Below are 25,244 nucleotides of genomic sequence, written 5' to 3'. Positions count from 1 at the left end.
AGCCGATTGTGCTGGGGGTGCCAGCAGCATATGTGAACAGGCTGTGTGTCCCTCCCCCCACCCCAAGTACATACTCCCTGGCCCCGTGAGCCAAATTAATTTCCCAAGTCCTCCGATTCCACTACTTTTATCACAATTTGAGTCAGCATTGTAACGGAACTCCATGGGAACATAGTTAACCATGAGCACACTGTGGCTTATCATTCTCCATAACACGGGACCAATCTTTTCTGCAAGCAAGAGAACATTAAACAGGGTCTGAACATGAAACTGGAGTCTGAGTATGAGGCAACAAATCAACAAGTACTGCCCTGGGTGCTTAGGGCATGAAGAGAAAGCTAGCAGACGTGACAATCATCAACCTGTCTGAGCTTCTCCTGGAAACATCCATTATGCCAGGCTCCGATTAAGCCACAGCTTCCTGATGAGGCCCTGTACAATTATTACTGCACACCACTGATCTACAAGGGACAGATCTGGTGCCTGTGGTTGATTACTTCTTAAAACTCTTAGGGAATAGAGAAATTGGATCCTGGTAATAAGGAGTGCCACAGTTGGTAGCGCTCTAGCCTCAGAGTCAGGTAGTGATGGGTTAAGTTCCACTTCTGTGCAATATTGAGGGCACTACATTGCAAAGGTGGGAGATGTGAAAAAGAGACAGTAACTGCTTCCTCAGGTGGACTTAAAGGATCCCCACACAACATTTAAAAGGGCATCCTGGGGATTAATTTTTAAATAATCTTTATTGTCACAAGTAGGCTTACATTAACACTGCAATGAAGTTACTGCGAGTCGCCACATTCTGGCACCTGATCAGGTACACAGAGGGAGAATTCGGAATGACATGTGGGAGGAAACCAGAGCACCCGGAGGAAACCCACGCAGACACAGGGAGAACGTGCAGACTCCGTGCAGTACCCGGGACCCTATCGCCGTAAAGCAACAGTGCTAATCACTGTGCTACCGTGCCACCCACTACAACAGGCTATCTGGTCATTATCACATTGTTGTCCATGAGAGTTTGCTGTATGCAAATTTTCTGACAGGTTTCCCACATTACAACAGTGACTGCACTTCAGGAGCCCCACTGGCTATAAAGCTTTTAGAGGCGTTTGGAGGTTGTAAAAGGGCATGTGTTGGACATTTAGGTGGTCTTCGGGAAGTGTGGGGTTAACTAGTTTCTACACATGTGGAATGAATTATTCAGGTTGGCACGGAAACGGAGAGTGTGAAAAGATTTCAGGGCAGATCGGAGCGATAATTGAGGGGCAAATCAGTGTTTCTCCAGATTCAATCTGGCAGTCTTTGCCGCCATGTCATTGCACCCCACCCCAGTGCTCTCACTTCAGATCAGAAATGTTTTGTCCCCCTCCCCCCAGGAAATTCTCACATTCTAATTCTCCATTTCACATCAATTAACCCTTGCACCCCCATGTGAAAACATCACTTCCAAATCCTGCTCCCATTCCCCTCCCCGTTTATTACCGCAGATCCCTTGTTCCCCCAGTTGCATATGATCTAAGCCAGTTAACAATGCCCCAGTTCAGGGCTCAGGATTGCTTTTTATTTTAAATTGCTAGTATCCCAGCTTCTCTATAATGCAAGTCAGAATTCCTGCTCTGTGACAATTCCTGTCCATACTACACATCACCTGCAGGGTGCGCTAGTACCAGGGAGGGGTCCTAACCTTGTCCAGTAGGAATAGGGGAAAGGGAGTTGAGCAATGATGGTCCACAAAGTATCGTTGTCATCCCTTCCCCCCTACTCCCTCCCCAGAACCAATCGGTACAAATGCAGCTGTCCATCAAAGAGGGATGAGTCCCAGTGTCTGAACTTCAGTGAGACACTCTGGACTCCTCAAGCTCTAAGCACTCCATCCACTAATAATATGAGAAACAGGACTAAGAGGAGGCCATATGGTCCCTCAAACCTGCTCCATCGTTCAAGAAGTCCGAACTTTGATCTCAGCTCTACGTTTACACCAAATTCCTATGTCTTTTGATTTCCTTAACAAGCCAAAGAGTGTCGGTCTTAACCTCGAATATATTTCATAGAATTTACAGTGCAGGAGGCCATTCGGCCCATCGAGTCTGCACCAGCTCCTGGAAAGAGCACCCTACCCAAGGTTAACACCTCCACCCTATCCCCATAACCCAGTAACCCCACCCAACACTAAGGGCAATTTTGGACACTAAGGGCAATTTATCATGGCCAATCCACCTAACCTGCATATCTTTGGACTGTGGGAGGAAACCGGAGCACCCGGAGGAAACCCACGCACACACGGGGAGGATGTGCAGACTCCGCACAGACAGTGACCCAAGCCGGAATCGAACCTGGGACCCTGGAGCTGTGAAGCGATTGTGTTATCCACAATGCAACCGTGCTGCCCCTTTGATAGTGCATTCTTTGATAGTGCATTCAGAGCAGTACCCTGGGATAGAGAATTCGAAACATTCACAACCCTCGAATGAAGAAATCTCTCATCTCATTGCTTGTCCTTATCCCCTTATCCAAAACCCTGAACAATTGCAGCAAGATTTCCTTATTAGAACATAGAACATAGAACAGTACAGCACAGAACAGGCCCTTCGGCCCTCGATGTTGTGCCGAGCAATGATCACCCTACTTAAACCCACGTAACCCGTATACCCATAACTCAACAATCCCCCCATTAACCTTACACTACGGGCAATTTAGCATGGCCAATCCACCTAACCCGCACATCTTTGGACTGTGGGAGGAAACCGGAGCACCCGGAGGAAACCCACGCACACACAGGGAGGACGTGCAGACTCCACACAGACAGTGACCCAGCCGGGAATCGAACCTGGGACCCTGGAGCTGTGAAGCATTGATGCTAACCACCATGCTACCGTGAGGCCCCAAATTTTTATTCTTATACTCCAACACCATTGTAGTTGAGGCCAATGTGCCATGTGTCTAACTCTTGGCTGTTTTAGCAAACAAGCACACCCAACTCACTCTGAAAACCAACATTCCATAGTTTGTCACTTTTTCAAAAACATTCAGCTCTTGTAGTCTTCCTACCAAAGTGAACAATCTCTCACATTTTCCCGCATTTATATCCCTTTGCAGACTCAGTATCCTCCTCACGGACCTCACGGATTACTTGTGTATCATTGGTAAACTTGGACAAATGGCCCACTCTTCCAATCCCTTCATCAAAGTCATTGATATAAGTTGTAAATGGCTGAAGCCCCAGCCCCTTACGCAGTCCATTTGTAACAGTTTGCTAACCTGAAACTGACCCATTTATTGCAGCTCTATTTTGTCCTTCAACTGATCCTCAATGCACATTAACATATTACCGCCCCCCACCACTGTCTTAAAGCGACTGGTGAAATAAACACAGACCAGAACACGAGGCCGAATGTGTGACCGAGACCCTGATAAAGAGAGAGAGGGCATGTATATCTCTCAGCTTTACCTGTTTCCCAGTGTCAATAGTGAGGCATCTCCACTCTTTCGGGGTCCTATCTTAGAATCGTATCGTACAGGAGGCCATTCATCCCATCTTGCCCTGTGTTGATTCTTTGAAAGAGCTATCCAATTAGTTCCACTGCTCTATTTCAAGATAGTCCCTTTCTCCTTTTCAAGTATTTATCCAATTTCCTTCTGAAAGTTGCTGTTGAACCTGCTTCTACCATCGTTTTAACCCTCCCAGGACTGGCCCGAGGTCTGTGCAATCCTCGCGAAAAGTCATCGAAATGTTGAAAAAAACTGTTTTTTTTCTTCTTCGAACACTTCGCTTTACCAGATATAAAAAAAATTGAAAATGAGGAACAAAGGCTGTTTGGCTGACAATCAAGTATCATCCAATTGGTTAATGAGTCTTTTTGCCTTCCAATTGGCGTAGGAAGGCCGTTACGTCACAAGAATGAATGCATTGGCCAAATAGTGGCTGGAGCGTGGGTTAAGTCATATGACAAATCCTCCAGGGCTGCATTTAATCATAGTTGGCAACCCTACTTTAAGACAGCGCATTCCTAACCACAACAACTCTCGGCATAAAACAATTTCTCCTTGTCACTGTGCTGTGTCAAATTAAAGCTGTGGCCACTGCTTGCTGACCCTTTTGTCAGTGCAAACAGATTCTCCTTATTTACTTGATAGCTTTAAATATCTCGATTAAAACTCCCCTCAACCTTCGCTGCTCTAAGGAGAACAATCCCAGCTTCACCAGTCTCTCCACAGTACTGAAGTCACCCACCTTAGGTCCCAGTCTGAATGTAATGTGGTTGTCAGAACAAAGCTGGCGATGGATGCAGCCATTCGGGCCTTAAAGTGTTAATGGCAAGCTTTGCATGGAGTGGGTGGGAGGGGAGGGGAGGGGAGGGGAGGAGAGGAGAGAAAGAGCGAGGAGGGGGAGGGGAAGCGAAGCAGGCTAATTGACTGCAGCTGAAACCCTGAACACAATCAGACTGGAGCTGCCTGGGGAACTCAGGCAGGATTCACTTAGAGAAGCCAAAAAAACAGGGCCCAGAAGATTGAACAGATGGTTAAGGTCATGGAATTGGTTCCCTCTGCTACAAGTTCATCACAAATTCCACTGTCAGTCCCTCTTCCCCTCCCCACCAGAAACTGTACAGTTTAACAGACTGAGAAATGCAAGAAAGCAGAGGGCGGAGGGAGAAACTTTTGGTTCAGTACTACAGCACGAGGCCATTACACAGAAAGAGCTCACGGCTCCTCGTGCTACCTTGTATCTTAGTAATATTAAACTTGAGGCCATTCGGCCCCTCGGGCCTGTTTAGTCATTTAGTTAGATCATAGCTGCTCTGCGACTAAACTCCATTTGCTCATCTTTGCTCTAAATCTCTTCATATCCTATTCCAAAAAAATTCTCAATCTTAAAAACTACAATTAAGCCCCAACATCTATGGCCATTTGAGGGAGAGCATTTCAGATTCCCATCAGTGTGTGAAAACGTTCTTCCCAATTTCTCTCATGGCCTGGCCAGATTGATTCGCTTCAGAGCTTTCTTACTTCAAAGCACATCATTCTACCCTTCCTTAATGTCCTCTCCAACCCATCATCTCTCTGCTCCCGCCTCCCATCCCCCTGATGCCTTTGAAATGTGACTGACATCACCATCCAGCAGTAATCACTTTAAGAAGACATTAGTCAAAATGGCTGCCAAGACAACCATTACCATGTGGGTCAAAATAACTGCCAAGACAAGTATTACCGTGTATATATAGAATCAAGTCTGTTTATTCCTTGCCTGGAGGCAGCTGCCTGCTCTGGATGTGGGACAGAAGCTCGAGGGCATTGGGTTGCCTTTGGTCCACGTGACCACCCTCTATCTTAAAGCTCCAATCGCTTGCTGCCTTCAACCACACCTTGAAGTCACAGGCTCAAGTGTTCCCCAGATCTTCACTGTACAGGCCAAGTGGGAGATTGAACACCTTTTGGTGGTTTGGCTGTATTCCATACCCAGCTGGTGAGACTCGACAGGACTATGAGAAAGTACTAGGTTGAATGAGAGTAGGAGAGAATGCAGTGGGAGGAAAATTTTGACCAGTGCTGAAGAGGAAAGATATAAAGTGGTGTTGGGAGTTAGACATCGGACAACAGAAAGAGCACGAGTGTGCAATGGCAAACAGCGGGCAGGAGATAGGGCCCGTGTGGAGTGTACAGGATAGAAATAGGCCATTCAGCTCATCTGGCCTATGCATGTGTTTATTGGCCTAGTGGTTAGCACAACCGCCTCACGGCGCTGAGGTCCCAGGGCCGATCCCAGCTCTGGGTCACTGTCCGTGTGGAGTTTGCACATTCTCCCCGTGTCTGCGTGGGTTTCGCCCCCACAACCCAAAAATGTGCAGATTAGGTGGATTGGCCACGCTAAATTGCCCCTTATTTGGAAAAAATAATTGGGTAATCTAAATTTAAAGAAAAAAAAAAAATTTTTAATAAAAAAAATGCATGTGTTTATGCTCTGCAAGTAATCTCACCCTATCAGAATGTCCTTTTTCTCCCTCGTGTAATTATCTAGCTTTTCCTTAAATGAATCAATGCTATTCACCTCAATAATCAATGTGTTACAGCAATCCACATGCTGACTACTCTCTGGGTAAGAACGTTTCATAGAAAGATACCTAGAAAAGAGAAGTAGGAAGAGGCGATTCAGACCTTCGAGCCTGTTCCACCATTCATTATGATGATGGCTGACAATCAAGTTCAATACCCCGATCCCACCTCACGTTCATATCCCTTGATTCCTTTAGCCCCAAGGGCTATATCTGCCATGTCGCTGGACTAATTCTGAATCTTTGAGTCTGGTGCAGATATGTTTCCAGATTTCAATTGCACAGAGCAAGCAATGTGATTGCCTTGCCTTGAGGTGGAGAAAGCGCATACGTTAGCACAATGGTTAGCACTGTTGCTTCACAGCCCCAGAATCCGAACTTGGCTCACTGTCTGTGCGTTGTCTGCACGTTCTCTCTGTGTCTGCATGAGTTTCCCTCATGTCCTCTGGTTTCCTCCCACAAGTCCCGAAAGACGTGCTGTTAGGTAATTTGGACAGTGAATTCTCCCTCCATGTATCCGAAACAGGCTCCGGAACGTGGCAATTTGGGGATTTTCACAGTAACTTAATTGCAGTGTTACTTGTGACAATAAAGATTATAATTACTTGGCCAGTACAGGAATTGAACCAGCAATCTTGGCATTATTAGTACCACGCTCTAACCATCCGAGCTAACCGGCTGTCAATTACCTTTAAACTGACTTGAGGTCAGGCATTCCAAAACTGCTTCAAAACTCTACATCCATTCTCTTCACGGAAATCTTGACTAAAAGGCCAAAGGTTTCCACAATTTGATTATAGATGCTCACTCATTAATCCCACGATCGGTGGGATTCAATTACCTAACAGCACGAGCGGGTTTTCAGGCATTGAACCTGTTCTGAAAGACAACCAGTTCTGAAGACTGGGGCTTTCTTTCTCGAACAAGGAAGGCTGAGAGGTGATCTAATAGAGACCTTCAGAAGGGTTGATGGGGTAGATCACAAAATCACAAGACAAAGGAATTGAGTGACAGGATGTGTGGGCCATTATACTCCCGACTTTGTCTTTTTGCTACAAGTTTACCTCACAACTTGGATTTGCCCACTGGCCAATGGAAGCCCTCATTTTCTCTGCTTCTGGAAGAACAATTATGAGCAGATTTCTTGCTGTCCAGTATTCACTGAAGACAGCAAATTAGACACACAGGGCCCTCCATTAGCCCATGAACCATACCGATGAACTCAGATAGAAATAGCTCCGTGGACAGCTAGGGTTGACTGCTGAGATTTTGGGGAACCACTGAGAACATGGAGGACAAAATCTTCCCTCGAACATCTGGGTTAGAATTCAATGGTGGGGCTGGAGTTAGCTTTATTGATCTGGCTATAAGAACAGCATCACTGTTCTGGCTGTGGTTGTGATTTGGATTCACTGTCTGGCTGGGGTTGGGATTTGGATTCATGTCTGGCTGGGGTTGGGATTTGGATTCACTGTCTGGCTGGGGTTGGGATTTGGATTCACTGTCTGGCTGTGGTTGGGATTTGGATTCACTGTCTGGCTGGAGTTGGGATTTGGATTCACTGTCTGGCTGTGGTTGGGATTTGGATTTGGATTCACTGTCTTGCTGGGGTTGGGATTTGGATTCACTGTCTGGCTGGGGTTGGGATTTGGATTCACTGTCTGGCTGGAGTTGGAATTTGGATTCACTGTCTGGCTGGGGTTGGGATTTGGATTCACTGTCTTGCTGGGGTTGGGATTTGGATTCACTGTCTGGCTGTGGTTGGGATTTGGATTCACTGTCTGGCTGGAGTTGGGATTTGGATTCACTGTCTGGCTGTGGTTGGGATTTGGATTCACTGTCTGGCTGGGGTTGGGATTTGGATTCACTGTCTGGCTGGGGTTGGGATTTGGATTCACTGTCTGGCTGGGGTTGGGATTTGGATTCACTGTCTGGCTGGGGTTGGGCTTCGTTGGCCAGCTTGTCCAAGTTTGAACAGGTTTGACTTCAGCAGGCTGATTGAAACTGCGTTGTCGTTCACCTGCCTAGATATTTCTGGGTTAGGTCCTCGCTTCGGGCAGGCCAATTCTGGGCCCTCCCACTGTATTTGCACACCTGTCCAACCAACCTGATAAAATCCATAAAACTCTAGCTCTTTTCATTCAATCAGTGTCTGTCACACCACCATCACCATCCTGTGTGATTACTCTTCCCAAACAAGAAAGGGATCGGGGGAAGGGTAAACGGAGGAATAGTTCTCGGAGAGGGGGGTGAGAGAACCGTCCAATACACAGAGGTACTGCTTCTTTCCTCAGTGAGCAGTACCCGAGTAGCTGGTATCTCAACAACAAATACCACACCTTTTCAAACATAAATACACTTAACATGCTGAAAGTCTGCCTCAGTAACAGAGTTCTTTCTGTCAGATAAACAAGGCCGTGTGCAGAGTGCCTTCTCCTGGCCTCAAGCCAGAGACATCAACACAATAGTCTGCATCACTGGCTGCGATACAAGCCAATAGAGTGTCATCCGCACATCTTATCGCACAATCATGGAGCCAAATAGCAACAGAACTGGGCACAAAGAAGTAGAAGCAACCTCTGAACATCCATGTGCCTAAATCACACTACACTTTCAGCCCCCACTGAAACCAAGAGACAAGGCTATAGCTGCACCCTTATAGTACAGGTCCAACAACTCACAACTGAGCATCCACGAGGCTCTGTGGACCGTCACCAGCAGCAGATTTGTATACAACAACCACAATCTGTAACCTCACAGCCCGGCATATCCCCCACTTTACCGTTACCATCAAGCCAGGGATCAACCTTGGTTGAATGAAGAGTGCAGGAGAGCATGCCAGGAGCAGCACTAGGCATACCTAAAAATGTGGTGTCAACTTGGTGAAGCTACAATTCAGGATACTTGTGTGGCAGACAGAATAAACAGCATGTAACAGACAGAGCTAAGCAATCCCAAGACCAATGGATCAGATCAAAGCTCTGCAATCGTGCAACATCCGGTCGTGAATGGTAGTGGACAATTAAACAACTCACTGGAGGAGAAGGCTCAACAAATATCCTCATCGTCAATGATGGAGGAGCCCAGTACATCGGTGGAAAAGACATTTGCAATAATCTTCAGCCAGAAGTGCCGAGTGGGTGATCCATCTCGGTCTCCTCCGGAGGTCCCCAGCATCACAGATGCCAGTCTTCAGACAATTCAATTCACCTACTTGATATCAAGAAGTGGCTGAAGACATTGCAAAGGATGAGGACCATGACAATATTCCTGCAATAGTACTGAAGATTAGTGCTCCAGAACTTGACATGCCCCTAGACAAGGTGTTCCAGCACAGCTCCAACACTGGAAAATTGTCCAGGTATGTTCTGTCCACAACAAATCCAACCAAGCCAATTGCCACCCCATCAGTCTACACTCCGTCTACACTCAATCATCAGTAAAGTGATGGAAGGGGCCATCAACAATGCACTTACTTAACAATAAGCTGCGCACCGACTCTCGGTTTCAGTTGCACAAGTTCACTTAGCTCCTGACCTTATTGCAGCCTTGGTTCAAACATGGACATAAGAGCTGAAATCTAAAGATGAGAGTGACTGCCTTTACATCAAGGTAGCGTTTGATCGAGTATGGCTTCAAGGAGCCCTAGCTAAACTAGAGTCAATGGGAATCAGGGGGGAAACTCTCCACGGGTTGGAGTCATTCCTGGCACAGAGGAAGATGGTTGTGGTGGCTTGAGATCAATCATCTCAGCTTCAGGACATCACTGTAGGGGTTCCTCAGGGTAGTGTTCTAGGCCCAACCATCTTCAGCTGCTTCATCAATGACCTTCCCTCCATTCAATAGGTGAGATGTAGGGACATTCACTAATAATTGTACGATGTTCAGTCCATTCGCAACTCCTCAGATACTGAATGAGTCCATGTCCAAATGCAGAAAGACCTGGACAATATCTAGGCTTGGGATGGCAAGTGGCAAGTTGCATTCACCCCACACAAGTTCCAGCCAATGACCATCTCCAACAATACAGAGAATCTAACCATCACCCCTTGACATTCAATGACATTACTATTGCTGAATCCCACACTATCAACATCCTGGGGTTCTACCGTTGACCAGAAACTGAACTGGATTCAGCCTCATAAATACAGCCCACTATCTACAAGGCTCAAGTCAGGAGAGTAATGGAATACTCTCCACTTGCCTCGATGAGTGCAAATCCAACAACATTCAAGAACCTCGACACCACCCAGGACAAAGCAGCCCACTTGATTTGCATCCCATCCATCACCTGTAACATCCATCCCCTTTACCACCGACACACAGTGGCAGCAGTGTGTACCATCGACAAGATGGACTGTAGCAACTCACTAAAGCTCCTTAGACAACATTGCCCAAACCCAAAACTTCTACCACCCAGAAGGACGAGAGCAGCAGGTAACTGGGAACCTGGAGGTTCTGCTTCAAGACACTCACCATCCTGACTTGGAAATATTTCACCGTTCCTCCACTCTCATTATGTCAAAACCATGGAACTCCCTCCCTAACAGTACTGGAGATATACCTACACCACATGGACTGCAGTGGTTTAAGGAGGTAGCATACCACACCTCATGGGTAAGTAAGGATGGGCAATAATTGGTGGCCTAACCGTGACACTCACATCCCGTCAACAAACAAAATACAATGTAAGTTCAGCACAGTTATGGAACATAGAACATAGAACAGTACAGCACAGACAGGCCCTTCGGCCCTCAATGTTGTGCCGAGCCATGATCACACTACTCAAACCCACGTATCCACCCTATACCCGTAACCCAACAAACCCCCCCTTAACCTTACTTTTATTAGGACACTACGGGCAATTTAGCATGGCCAATCCACCTAACCCGCACATCTTTGGACTGTGGGAGGAAACCGGAGCACCCGGAGGAAACCCACGCACACAGGGGGAGGACGTGCAGACTCCACACAGACAGTGACCCAGCCGGGAATCGAACCTGGGACCCTGGAGCTGTGAAGCATTGATGCTAACCACCATGCTACCCTGCTGCCCAGTTAGTGGGCCTCAGAGCAACAGTGCTGTCCCACCTTGGACTTTGGGTATAGTACCAGTTGTCAGTGTCCACAGGATGTGCAGATCAGCTTCAGACTAATTTACTCGCTTCTGGGAAATAAATCAATGTCGTGCCAAACAAGAATATTGTCAGCAAATTCCTACAAAGGTTGAGAATCAGGTTCCAACAAAGCCATAGCCAAATGTTCAGCGTTTTCAATCCACATCTCAACATAGCCCTCAACTTCATCAATGCCTCTGGACTCAACTATCCCATCGCACCCTTGGCTGTAATCCCATATTCGACCCTCCGTCCGCTTGAACTTAGTTAAAACTCTGCTGCCCATGTCTTAACTTGCACCAAGTGCCATTCATCATCTCCATCCTCCTACCACGGACCTTGTCTGTTCCCAGTGCTTCTTCTTGTACAGATCTCTTTTTCCAACTTCAACCCTTCCACCCTTGATATTGGGAGAACTGTGTCCCGAACTCCCTCTCCACTGGCATCCTTCCACACTGATACACAAAGCAGGGAGTACATTTTGTTCTGACTTCTGAAATCTCCCCAACAGCCAGTTCACCATGATCTGAGGGAGGCTCAGCCTGGAGTGGAATTTTCTACACCCTACCCGACCTATCATCAACATCAGTATTTTATTCGACCCTGCAACATCACTGATTCATTAGCTCCTCTATATTACAATTCACGCGCGAGTCTCTCATTTACCTATCATTAACCATTTCACAAACCCTCCCACTGCTGCTCCCCTCTAGCCAGTGATCCAAAATCCATAGTCTTGAGTGCTAACTCATGCCAGGCTCACTGTACCCATCAGCCAGCCCCATGTGAGCCTGCCTGCAAAAACCCCGCAATGGCCGAGCACCATTCTGCTTGAAAACTGTCCCACTGCCACAGCAACCAGGTCACTCTGTCTGTTCCCTTATCCTGGACTGGGTGCTGCTACCTCCACCCATCCCCAAACACTCCATCATTAAAGGACAACCTTCCAGTGGATCAAAGTTTGCCTAACAGAATGTTGGCATAAATGGGCCATTTTCTGGTTGACAGAATGTGACGAGGGGCATGCCACAGGGATCAGTACTGGGGCCTCAATTTTTTATAATTGATACAAAATGACTTGGGCAAAGTTGACGGTATAGTTGCTAAATCTGATAGGTAGGAAAGTGAATTGTGAAGTGGTTTATGCGAAGGCTACAAATGGACAGAGGGGTTAAAATGAGTGGGCAAAGAATTGGTGAATGGGGTATAATGTGGCAAAATGTGAAATTCTCCATTTTAATCGGAAGAATAAAAAAGCTTATTATGTAAATAGTGAGATTGCAGAGCTCATCATCAGGTACAGCAGGTAATTAGAAAACTAATAGAATATTATTTCTTGCAAGGGGAATTTATAGCAAAAGTAGGAAGGTTATACTTCAGCTGTACAGAGCATTAGTAAGACCACACGTGTACAGTATTGGTCTCCCTATTTAAGGATAGATGTAAATGTGTTAGAAGCAGTTCAGAGAAGGTTTACTGGACCAATACCAGGAATGGGCAGGGTATCTTGTGGAGAAAGGTTGGAGAGATTAGGTTTGTATCCACTGGAGAAAAGAGGCAACTTTATGGGAAACTTGATACTGAGGGGTATTGATAGGGTGGATGTGGAGAGGATGTTGTTCTTGTGGGAGAATCTAAATATGTAGTCGCCCATTTAAGAGAGAAATGAGAAGAAATATTTTCTCAGAGGGACACGTGTAGATGCAGTGTTAACGCAGAGGTGGATAGATTCTTCATAAGCAAGGGGGTGAAAGGTTATCGGGGCAAATATTTCCAGACGAATTAGGAGCAGAAGACCCTGAATCCATGCAGCCAATTACTACATCCTGTATCCCACGCAGTTTGATAACCACACCGAATCCCATGCAGACCGATAACGGCATCATATATCCCACGGAGTCCAATAACGTCACCCTGTATTCCCACACAGTTTGGTTATCAAACCCTGTAACCCACGCAGTTCGATTACCTGTATCCCAAGCAGTCCGATTACCACAGCCTGTATCCCACGCAGTCCCATTACCACACCCTGTATCCCAAGCAGTCCGATTATCAGGCCCTGTATCCCACACAGTCTGATTATCAGATCCCGTATCCCATGCAGTCCGATTACCACACTGTATCCCACGCAGTCCCATTACTGCACCCTGTATCCCACGCATCCCATTACCAGAAGCTGGGTCCAATTACCAGACCCGTATCCCTTGCAGTATGTATACTACAGCCTATTCTAAATAGTGAGATTGCAGAGCTCATCATCAAGTACAGCAGGTAATTAGAAAACTAATAGAATCTTATTTCTTGCAAGGGGAATTTATATCAAAAGTAGGGAGGTTATACTTCAGCTCTACAGAGCATTAGTAAGACCAGTACAGTATTATCTCCCTATTTAAAGAAAGATGTAAATGTGTTAGAAGCACATGGGCAGCACGGTAGCACAAGTGGATAGCACTGTGGCTTCACAGCGCCAGGGTCTCAGGTTCGATTCCCCGCTGGTTCACTGTCTGTGCGGAGTCTGCACGTTCTCCCCGTGTCTGCGTGGGTTTCCTCCGGGTGCTCCGGTTTCCTCCCACAGTCCAAAGACGTGCAGGTTAGGTGGATTGGCCATGATAAATTGCCCTTAGTGACCAAAAAGGTTAGGAGGGGTTATTAGGATACGCGGATAGGGTGGCAGTGAGTGCTTAAGTGGGTCGGTGCAAACTCGATGGGCCGAATGGCCCCCTTCTGCACTGTATGTTCTATGAGCTCTAAGCAGATCAGAGAAGGTTTACTGGACCAATACCAGGAATGGGCAGGGTATCTTGTGGAGAAAAATTGGTGAGATTAGGTTTGTATCCACTGGAGAAAAGAGGCAACTTGATGGAAAACTTAATGATCCTGAGGGGTATTGATAGGGTGGATGTGGAGAGGATGTTGTTCTTGTGGGAGAATCTAAATATGTGGCCGTCCAATTAAAAGAGAAATGAGGAGAAATATTTTCTCTCAGAGGGACACGTGTGGATGCAGCGTTAACGCAGAGGTGAATAGATTCTTCATAAGCAAGGGGGTGAAAGGTTATCGGGGCATATTTCCAGACGAAATAGGAGCAGAAGACCCATGCAGTCCATTACTACATCCTGTATCCCACACAGTCCGATAACCACACCAAATCCCATGCAGCCCGATAACGGCATCATGTATTCCACGCAGTCCGATTACCACAGCCTGTATCCCACGCAGTCTGATTACTGCACGCTGTATCCCACGCAATTGGATTATCAGACCCTGTATCCCACACAGTCCTCTTACCATACCTTATATCCCACACAGTCCGTTTATCAGACCCTGCATCCCACACAGTCGATTAGCGCAACATGTATCCCTGCAGTCCGATTAATGTACCATAAATCCCACATTACTACACCTGTATCCAGCAGTCCGATTACTGCACCCTGCACCAACGCAGTCCGATCACTACACCCTGTATCCACACAGCCAATTACACCTGTATCCACGCAGTCCGATTACTACACCCTGTATCCATGCAGTCCGATTACTACACCATGTATCCCACGCAGCCAATTAGACCTGTATCCACGCAGTCCGATTACTACACCCTGTATCCACACAGTCCGATTACTACACCATGTATCCACGCAGCCAATTACACCTGTATCCACGCAGTCCGATTACTACACCCTGTATCCCACGCAGTCCGATGAATACACCCTGTATCCACGCAGTCCGATTACTACACCCTGTATCCACGCAGTCCGATTACCGCACCCTGTATCCCACGCAGTCCGATTACTACACCCTGTATCCACATAGTCCGATTACTACACCCTGTATCCCACGCAGCCCAATTACTACACCCTGTATTCACGCAATCCGATTACTGCACCCTGCACCAACACAGTCTGATCACTACACCCTGTATCCCAGGCAGTCCAATTACTACACCCTGTATTCCCACACAGTTTGATTACCACAGGCTGTAACCCACGCAATCCGATTACCGCACCTTGTATCCCAGGTATTCCAATCACTGCATTGTATCCCACACAGTCCGATTATTGTATCCTGTATCCCATGCAGTCCGATTATCAGACCCTGTATCCAACACAGTCCAATTACTACATCTTGCATCCTATGCAGTCCGATTACTCCACTCAGTGACCAACTGCCTGGGCAACTATTGTACAATTGACCCGTAGCCCCATTCTGGTGATGTATATTGGCTCTGATACAGAACAGTAGCCTTGTCTCCAGCATGCAATGAGCGTCACAAATGGCTGCTGCACTGCTTCATTACTAGCTGCATCTTCTTTCCACGTGCTCCTGAATGACGACATAAAAATGTTTTGCACCAAATTGTAAGGATGCTAATTCCACATCGAAAAATTTCACCCCCTCCAAAAAGCTCCTTTGATCAGATGAGGCTTGACGGTGGTAAGATCGCTCTTTTCCCCAGGATCACTCACACTGCATCAGCACAAAATTGAAGCTCCCGTTACCAAATCCAATTTCCTTTATCTTTTCTCACCTTTCACACTCTCGAGGAGTTTGGTCCCGCCTTGGTCCAGCAACTTAATGCGACCACAATACAGATCCAATTACTAAATTGCTTTCTGGATAAAATGCCAAGTAACGAGGAGCAAAGTTTTTCCTCAGCTGCTGAACTGGCCCCAGGCCAAATCGCCAGCACCAACCCCCGGGCCCGGCACCAACCGCGTGCCCGGCTCTGAGGGCCCAGTGTCCGGCACCAACCCCAGACCCAGTGTCCGGGACCAACCCCTGGGCCCAGTGTCCAACACCGACCCCAGGCCTGGTGTCCTGCTGTCACTCCAGACCCAATGTCCTCCTGTCACTCCAGACCCGGTGCCCTGCTGTCACTCCAGACCCAGTGTCCTCCTGTCACTCCAGATCCAGTGTCCGGCACCGACCCCCAGACCCAGTGTCCGGGACCGACCCCTGGGCCCAGTGTCCAACACCGACCCCAGGCCTGGTGTCCTGCTGTCACCCCAGATCCAGTGTCCAACACCGACCCCAGGCCTGGTGTCCTGCTGTCACCCCAGACCCAGTGTACCGCACCAACCCCCGGACCCAGTGTCCGGCACCGACCCCGGGACCCAGTGTCCCGCACCGACCCCCGGACCCATTGTCCGGCACCAACCCCCGGACCCAGTGTCCGGCTCCAGGACCCAGTGTCCCGCACCGACCCCCGGACCCGGTGTCCCGCACCGACCCCCGGACCCGGTGTCCCGCACCGACCCCCGGACCCGGTGTCCCGCACCGACCCCCGCACCCAGTGTCCGGCACCGACCCCGGGACCCGGTGTCCCGCACCGACCCCCGGACCCAGTGTCCGGCTCCGACCCCCGGACCCAGTGTCCGGCTCCAGGACCCAGTGTCCGGCTCCGACCCCCGGACCCAGTGTCCGGCTCCAGGACCCAGTGTCCGGCTCCGACCCCCGGACCCAGTGTCCGGCCCCAGGACCCAGTGTCCGGCACCGACCCCAGGACCCAGTGATCGGCTCCGACCCCCGGACCCAGTGTCCGGCTCCGACCCCCGGACCTAGTGTCCGGCTCCGACCCCCGGACCTAGTGTCCGGCTCCGACCCCCAGTGTCCGGCTCCAGGACCCAGTGTCCGGCTCCGACCCCCGGACCCAGTGTCCGGCTCCAGGACCCACGGACCCAGTGTCCGGCCCCAGGACCCACTGTCCAGCACCGACCCCCGGACCCGGTGTCCGGCACCGACCCCCGGACCCAGTGTCCGGCTCCAGGACCCAGTGTCCGGCACCGACCCCCGGACCCAGTGTCCGGCTCCAGGACCCAGTGTCCGGCACCGACCCCCGGACCCAGTGTCCGGCTCCAGGACCCAGTGTCCGGCACCGACCCCCGGACCCGGTGTCCGGCACCAACCCCCGGACCCAGTGTCCGGCTCCAGGACCCAGTGTCCGGCACCGACCCCCGGACCCAGTGTCCGGCTCCAGGACCCAGTGTCCGGCACCGACCCCCGGACCCGGTGTCCGGCACCGACCCCCGGACCCGGTGTCCCGCACCGACCCCCGGACCCAGTGTCCGGCTCCGACCCCCGGACCCAGTGTCCGGCTCCAGGACCCAGTGTCCGGCTCCGACCCCCGGACCCAGTGTCCGGCCCCAGGACCCAGTGTCCAGCACCGACCCCCGGACCCGGTGTCCGGCACCGACCCCCGGACCCGGTGTCCGGCACCGACCCCCGGACCCAGTGATCGGCTCCGACCCCCGGACCCAGTGTCCGGCTCCGACCCCCGGACCTAGTGTCCGGCTCCGACCCCCAGTGTCCGGCTCCAGGACCCAGTGTCCGGCTCCGACCCCCGGACCCAGTGTCCGGCTCCAGGACCCACGGACCCAGCGTCCGGCCCCAGGACCCACTGTCCGGCTCCAGGACCCAGTGTCCGGCACCGACCCCCGGACCCAGTGTCCGGCTCCAGGACCCAGTGTCCGGCACCGACCCCCGGACCCAGTGTCCGGCTCCAGGACCCAGTGTCCCGCACCGACCCCCGGACCCGGTGTCCGGCTCCAGGACCCAGTGTCCGGCACCAACCCCCGGACCCAGTGTCCGGCTCCAGGACCCAGTGTCCCGCACCGACCCCAGGATCCGGTGTACCGCACTGACCCCCAGACCCAGTGTCCGGCTCCGACCCCCGGACCCAGTGTCCGGCTCCGACCCCCGGACCCAGTGCCCGGCACCAACCCCCGGACCCAGTGTCCGGCCCCAGGACCCACTGTCCAGCACCGACCCCCGGACCCAGTGTCCGGCTCCGACCCCCGGACCCAGTGTCCGGCTCCGACCCCCAGTGTCCGGCTCCAGGACCCAGTGTCCGGCTCCAGGACCCACGGACCCAGTGTCCGGCCCCAGGACCCACTGTCCAGCACCGACCCCCGGACCCGGTGTCCGGCACCGACCCCCGGACCCAGTGTCCGGCAGCGACCCCCGGACCCAGTGTCCGGCTCCAGGACCCAGTGTCCGGCTCCAGGACCCACGGACCCAGTGTCCGGCCCCAGGACCCACTGTCCAGCACCGACCCCCGGACCCAGTGTCCGGCAGCGACCCCCGGACCCAGTGATCGGCTCCAGGACCCAGTGTCCGGCTCCAGGACCCACGGACCCAGTGTCCGGCCCCAGGACCCACTGTCCAGCACCGACCCCCGGACCCGGTGTCCGGCACCGACCCCCGGACCCAGTGTCCGGCTCCGACCCCCGGACCCAGTGTCCGGCTCCGACCCCCAGTGTCCGGCACCGACCCCCAGACCCAGTGTCCTGCTCCGACCCCCGGACCCAGTGTCCGGCTCCAGGACCCAGTGTCCCACACCGACCCCCGGACCCAGTGTCCGGCACCGACCCCCGAACCGGCTCCGACCCCCGGACCCAGTTTCCGGCTCTACCGGTGTTGCTGAGTCCGGCCGCCTGACTCGCGGTGCCCGGTCTGCGATCTCGGTGCCCGGGTCCCGGTCACTTACCCTCCAGTACTCCGGCCCTTTCCCTCGGCCGGCGGGAGTCTCTGAGCTGCTCCGCGGCCGCTTTACTCGAAACTCCGTCCACAACCCGCGGCCTCCGCTCCCGCTCCCGAAACTGGGATCCAAGACCCGGCCCCCTGGCGACAGTCACCCCGCCCCCTCCGCGCAACCCCGCCCCCTCCGCGCAACCCCGCCCCCTCCGCGCAACCCCGCCCCCTCCGCGCAACCCCGCCCCCTCCGCGCAACCCCGCCCCCTCCGCGCAACCCCGCCCCCTCCGCGCAACCCCGCCCCCTCCGCGCAACCCCGCCCCCTCCGCGCAACCCCGCCCCCTCCGCGCAACCCCGCCCCCTCCGCGCAACCCCTCAGCCCATAACCCCGCCCCCTCAGCCTGTAACCCTGCCCCTCCGCAAAACCCCGCCCCCTCCGCGCAACCCTGCCTTCGCCCTGCAACCCTGCACTCAGCCCGTAACCCCGCCCCTCCACTCACCTCCCCCTCCATACAACCCCGCCCCCTCCACGCAACCCCGCCCCCTCCGCACAACTCCACCCCCTCCGCGCAACACCGCGGCCGGGATGGAGGGTGAATATTCGGCAATTTTCATATCGGACCATGGTCCGTACTGGGTAGATCTACAGATTTGTAAGGATAGCTTTCAGCACCCACAATGGAGGTTGGAAGTTGGATTGCTAGCGGACGAGGCGGTGTGAGAGACTCAGGAAATGCATGCAGAATTACCTGTAGATAAATGATACCGGAGAAGTCTCAGCAGCAGTGCTCTGGGAGGCACTGAAGGCAGTGGTGAGAGGGGAGCTGATCTCAATCCGGGCTCATAGGGACAGGACAGATAGGGCAGAAACGGACCAACTGGTCCAGGAAATTTTACGGACAGACAGGAGCTACGCGGAGTCCCCAAGACCCGAGTTACTTAGAAATGACAGAGGCTGCAGGCCGAGTTCGGGGCGCTGACTACAGGCAAGGCCATAGAGCAGCTTAGAATGGTAAAAGGCGCAATATATGAGCATGGAGAGAAGGCCAGCAGAATGCTCGCGCAACAACTAAGGAAGAGAGAAGCAGCTGGGGAGACAGGAAGGATAGCGGATGGGGAGGGAAATCTGGTGGGGGACCCGACCCGGCAGGGCTGAACTAGGTGTTTAGGGACTTTTATAGTAAGCTGTACACTTCGGAACCCCCCAGGGGACCGGAGGGGATGAGGCGATTCCTGGACGGACTGATCTTCCCAAGAGTAGGTAGGGGGTTGGTAGACGGACTGGGGGCCCTGGTTGGGATCGAAGAGGCATTGGGGGGCCTGAAGGTCATGCAGTCGGGTCAAGCACCAGGGCCGGATGGGTACCCGGTTGAGTTTTATAAAAAGTTTGCCGAGATAGTGGGGCTGGTGCTGGTCAGGGTTTTTAACGAGGCAAGAGACAGAGGGGTTCTACCCCCGACGATGTCGCAGGCCACTATTTTGCTTATTCTAAAACGGGATAAAGACCCGGAGGCTTGTGGGTCTTACAGGCCGATATCTTTGATTAACATAGATGCTAAGTTACTGGCCAAGGTCTTGGCGACTAGAATTGAGGACTGTGTACCGGACGTAATTGCGGAGGACCAAACCGTGTTCGTAAAGGTTAGACAACTGGTGGCCAATCTAAGAAGGCTGCTTAATGTGATTATGATGTCCCTGGAAAGCAGGGAGGCAGAGATAGTGGTAGATATGGATGTGGAAAAGGCTTTTGACCGGGTCGAGTGGGACTATCTGTGGGAGGTGTTGGGACGGTTTGGGTTCGGGGAGGGGTTCATTGACTGGGGTAGGCTGTTATATCAGGCCCCAGAGGCTAGTGTAAGGACGAACAGGACGACATCAGATTGCTTCAGACAGATTGCGGGACAAGACAGGGTTGCCCTCTCTCCCCACTGAGCTGACAGCCTTAAAAATGTCCTGTCTTTTTAAAACTTGCTTTCCTATCCATATGTGGACTTGTCACAGGAACAGTTTGAGATACAAAGAACAAAGAACAAAGAAACGTACAGCACAGGAACAGGCCCTTTGGCCCTCCAAGCCTGCGCCGACCATGCTGTCCGTCTAAACTAAACACATCCGGGGTCCGTATCCCTCTATTCCCATCCTATTCATGTATTTGTCAAGATGCCCTTTAAACATCACTATCGTCCCTGCTTCCACCACCTCCTCCGGCAGCGAGTTCTAGGCACCGACTACCCTCTGTGTAAAACACTTGCTTTGTACATCTCCTCTAAACCTTGCCCCACGCACCTTAAACCTATGCCCCCTAAGTAATTGACCCCTCTACCCTGGGAAAAAGTCTCTGACTATCCACCCTGTCTATGCCCCTCATAACTTTGTGGACAAGACATGGCAGCCATTTCCTTCTTCCCAACTTCTGATGGATCCCAAGTAGAAGCTGTGGGAAGAACTGATTGGTGCAGTAGTATTGTGAACTGGCAGTTTAACATTGGGTTGAAAGGATTTGTCATAATATACACACAAGTATATGACGGTGCACAGACAGACATTGATTGACACACAGGATGACCAATTAACACACAGAACACAGCAGCCAATCACCAGACAGGATACAGCCACTATAAAGCCAGAGGGCACTAGTTTTCCCGCTCTCTTGGGATGCAGCCTCTGAGACAGCCAGAGCCCGTGAGCAACAACATGAACATCCACCATGTGGTAGTAAGATAGTCTGGTCAGGTTAGCCTCAGGTCTCCAGTCAACTCAGCATAGTGTCAACCCACAGTTCAAGTATGTTTAACAGTTGGTAGTTCAATAAAATAGAGTTGCATTTCTCCAAGTGTTGGAAGCCTGTCTCTCTCACTGCTAGGGTAAACACAATCCTCGCAGACCCAGCATGCCCAACACATCAGGAGTTACATCAAAATGCACAATTTTTGGTAAAACAACCTGAGTTCATTCACTCAAACAGCTGCCACCCCCAGTGCCTGTGGAGGTCAGTGCTTCACCCTGATGTTAAACAGTCCAGGAGCAGGAATGGAGGAGGAGGCAATCTCTATGATCAGTATCCCACTTTCTCCCCAAACCCTGGCATCAGTATCCCACTCTGATCCGCCAAACTCTCGGATCAGGCATTTGCATTTGCCGTCCCTCACAGGGAAACACTATTCTATTGAAACCCACATTCAATGCATCTTGCAAAGTTGCCAATCTCAGGGAATGGGCTGTCTCCGAGCTGACTGTTCCCAGTCTGTACAGTCACCCCACCCCCCTCCTTCCCCCAGTGCAGTTCTCTTCCCAAGTGTGGATTTGCTGCCAGTTTGAGGGGCCCACGGGCTCAGCTCTTTGTTGGTGTGAGTTTGGCAGCTTTGCCACACAATGCCGTCACTGAGCTGTAAACTGATCCCACACAGCCCCTGAGGCAGTAACGCAACAGCACAAACATAGAGGCTCAGAGTAAACAACTGCAGGGAGGTCTGAGGAAGATCTGAAGTGTTGAGGATTGTCTCTCTATCCGAATGCAACTCTTGTTTATACACTCAGTCCTGCCCTTCTACCTCAAACATTGCGACCGGTTGTAAGAGCCAAGCCCGAGATAGTGGATTGACCTCTCCGTCTGCCAGCCCCAGATTAAAAGGGTGGGCTTTTGTCCAGTTTTACGCCGTCAGTTCAGTTTTCAACTGCCCTGCCCCCTCTCTGCTCCGTAAGAGTATCTGGGTGCCTTTTATTTTTCTTTATTTTTTTCATGGGATGTGGGTGTTGCTGGCTGGGTGAACATTTATTGCCCATCCTCTAATTGCCCTTGATTTGAATGGCTTGCTCGGTCATTTCAGAGGGCATTTGCGAGTCAACACAGTGCTGTGAATCTGAAGTCAGATGTAGGTCAGACCAGGTAAGGACGGCAGATTTCCTGCCCTGAAGGACATTAGTGAACCAGTTGCCATGGTGGGATTTGAACCTCTATCCCAAGAGCTTTAATCTAGGTTTAAGGATTACTAATCCAATAATTACTATTATGCCACCACCTTCCCCCATTTATGTTCAGTACACCAGGATTCAGATGGAAGAATCATTTAAAGAGGCATATCATTTCACACAATACAGGAGCATAAAAGGCAATGGGTAAGAACGCGGTTCATGTTGGCGGAATCTTCCTGTCCCACCGTTCCCTGCGGCGTGAGGTGGGTTCAGTGGGAAATCCCATTGATAGCGGTGGGCCCGGGAGATGCCGCCTCTGGTCAATGACGTCCTCCCCTCCCCCACCCAGCGAGAAATTCTGATCATTGTACCATTGTGGTGATGCATGTACAATAGCAAAATCTAACAGAACCTATTTTTCAGTCGCTCTTGGCTTAATGGGAAAAATATCATGGGTCACCCCTCGTTACAATAGCATCAAAGTCCTTGATCACTTTGTTTCTCTCTGCAAAGGCTGCCCGGCCTGCTGAGTATTCCCAGTGTTTTTTGTTTCTATTCCCGATTTCCCGCATCCACACTGTTTTGTTCCTGTCTTCCCAATGAAAATTCTGGTTTGCTGTGATCTACAGTGTTACAAAGAGCACTGGGAAAAAAATCAATAAAGGGAAAGAAAATGTGGAGTCACAGAAAAGCATCTGAGAGACAGTCACCACATCTCAGAGTCATCCAGCACAGAAACAGGCCCTTCGGCCCACAATGTCTATGCCAACCATCAGATAACAATCGCATTTACCAGCACTTGGTCCATAGCCTCCTGTGCATTGGCGATTCTTAAGGGTGCTTCTTAAATGTAGCGAGATTGCCTGCCTCCACCACCCTCTCAGGCAGCAGGTTCCGGGGCAGGATTCTCTAACAATGGGGCTGTGGCTCCAAGCCCGTGAAAAAGCGTGCGTGAATCTGGACTTACCTGGAGTAGGTCCAGGGTGATTCTCCGATTGGCAGGGGGCTAGCAGAGCCCCGGAATGCTCCTCGCAGCTCCGGCTGCTGATACGGGACACTGCACTTCCGGTCGGGTGTCTATGCATGCGTACGTACTGAGTCCGCAGCCGCCACGCCGAGTTCCCGATGGGTGGAACCATGAGAGAGCCACGCCGTCGGCCAGCTGCACTCAGTAATTTGCCACGGGTACCTCTTTCAATGGCCCCCGACCGGCGCCGCGTCGACCGAGGGGACCGGAGAATCGTGGGAATGGCGTCGGACCAATCTTGGCTTTAATGCCCTTTCTCCACCCCCGCGCCGATCACGATTTTGGTGCAGAGGCTCGGAGACTCCCGCCCCATATTTCCACCACCCTCTGGGTGAAAAACTATTTCCCCAGGTCCCCTCTAAACCACTTACTCCTCACCTTAAACCCATGCCACCTGGTCTTAGACACCACTGCCACGGGGAGAAGATTCTTACAATCTACCCTCTCTCTGCCTCTCACAACGTTGTACACCTCTATCAGACTCCCCCCTCAGACTCCTCTGCTCCAGGGAACACAAACCCAGTTATCCAGTCTCCTCTCATAGCTGAAACTTTCCAGCCGAGGAAACATCCTGGTGAATCTCCTCTGCACCTCCTCCAATGCAATCACATCCTTCCAATGATGTAATGATCAGGACTGTACACAATATTCCATCTGTGGCCTAACCAATGTTTGATAAAGTTGTACTAAGACCTCCCTGCTCCTATATTCTGTGTCCCAGCTAATGGAGGCTAGCATTCCGTATGCCTTCTTCACCACCCTACCTACCTGTGCTGCCACTTTCAGGGATCCATGGACTTCTACACGAAGGTCCCTTTGTTCCTCAATACTCCCGAGGGACCTGCCAGGTTCATTGTGTCTATCCTACCCTTATTAGACCTCCCAAAATGCATCACCTCACACTTATCAGGATTAAATTCCATCTGCCATTGCTCTGCCCAATTTACCAGCTGATCGACATCAGCCTGTAGCCTAAAACTATCCTCCTCGCTGTCAATAACACCACTAAGTTGTAGAACATAGAACATGGAACAGTACAGCACAGAACGGGCCCTTCGGCCCTCGATGTTGTGCCGAGCAATGATCACCCCACTCAAACCCACGTAACCCGTATACCCGTAACCCAACAATCCCCCCATTAACCTTACACTACGGGCAATTTAGCATGGCCAATCCACCTAACCTGCACATCTTTGGACTGTGGGAGGAAACCGGAGCACCCGGAGGAAACCCACGCACACACGGGGAGGACGTGCAGACTCCACACAGACAATGACCCAGCCGGGAATCGAACCTGGGACCCTGGAGCTGTGAAGCATTGATGCTAACCACCATGCTACCGTGTGTCACCATGTGGGGAGGACAGTGATCTGTGTCCTCTCTCTATCTCTCATTGCTAAAGCTGGGATTTAATAACCTCACGGCACATTTTAAAAATAGAAAATAGGGGTGTTTCCAAATCCATCTCTAATCTGTTCCACACCCGTCGGTGAACGCTCCGAATTTTCAATTTTCTCAAAAAAAAACAAATTCCCTGACTTAAAACCACACGTTTTCACTTTCTATTATGATTGTTATCATAGAATTTACAGTGCAGAAGGAGGCCATTCGGCCCATCAATATCGCCTATTTTGAAAAGTCCAAGCATTAGCTACACCTCTGGCAGG

At 51.1% G+C, this 25,244-nt stretch overlaps 1 protein-coding gene and 1 non-coding gene across 4 annotated transcripts in view; both read right to left on the bottom strand.

The window, feature by feature from the left end:
* The window catches only part of ddr2l (discoidin domain receptor family, member 2, like), a 94,438-nt gene that overhangs the window by 50,620 nt on the left and 18,574 nt on the right, over nucleotides 1-25,244 (bottom strand). Inside the window, exon 1 of one of the 3 annotated variants that reach the window (XM_038781682.1) lies at nucleotides 18,654-18,782. The exons of 1 other annotated variant lie outside the window; for it this stretch is intronic. The gene's annotated coding sequence lies outside the window, so the exon portion shown is untranslated. Of the gene's footprint in view, nucleotides 1-3,451; nucleotides 3,706-18,653; nucleotides 18,783-25,244 lie in introns of those variants that run through there. One more of the 3 variants, XM_038781683.1, reaches the window with a different exon arrangement.
* Nucleotides 6,660-6,733, bottom strand: trnai-aau. Its single transcript has one exon. It is a non-coding gene; the product is annotated as a tRNA-Ile (tRNA).

Source organism: Scyliorhinus canicula, chromosome 21, assembly GCF_902713615.1.
Source record: "Scyliorhinus canicula chromosome 21, sScyCan1.1, whole genome shotgun sequence".
In the NCBI taxonomy this organism is placed as follows: Eukaryota; Metazoa; Chordata; class Chondrichthyes; order Carcharhiniformes; family Scyliorhinidae; genus Scyliorhinus; species Scyliorhinus canicula.
This window is presented reverse-complemented; position numbering and strand designations above follow the sequence as displayed.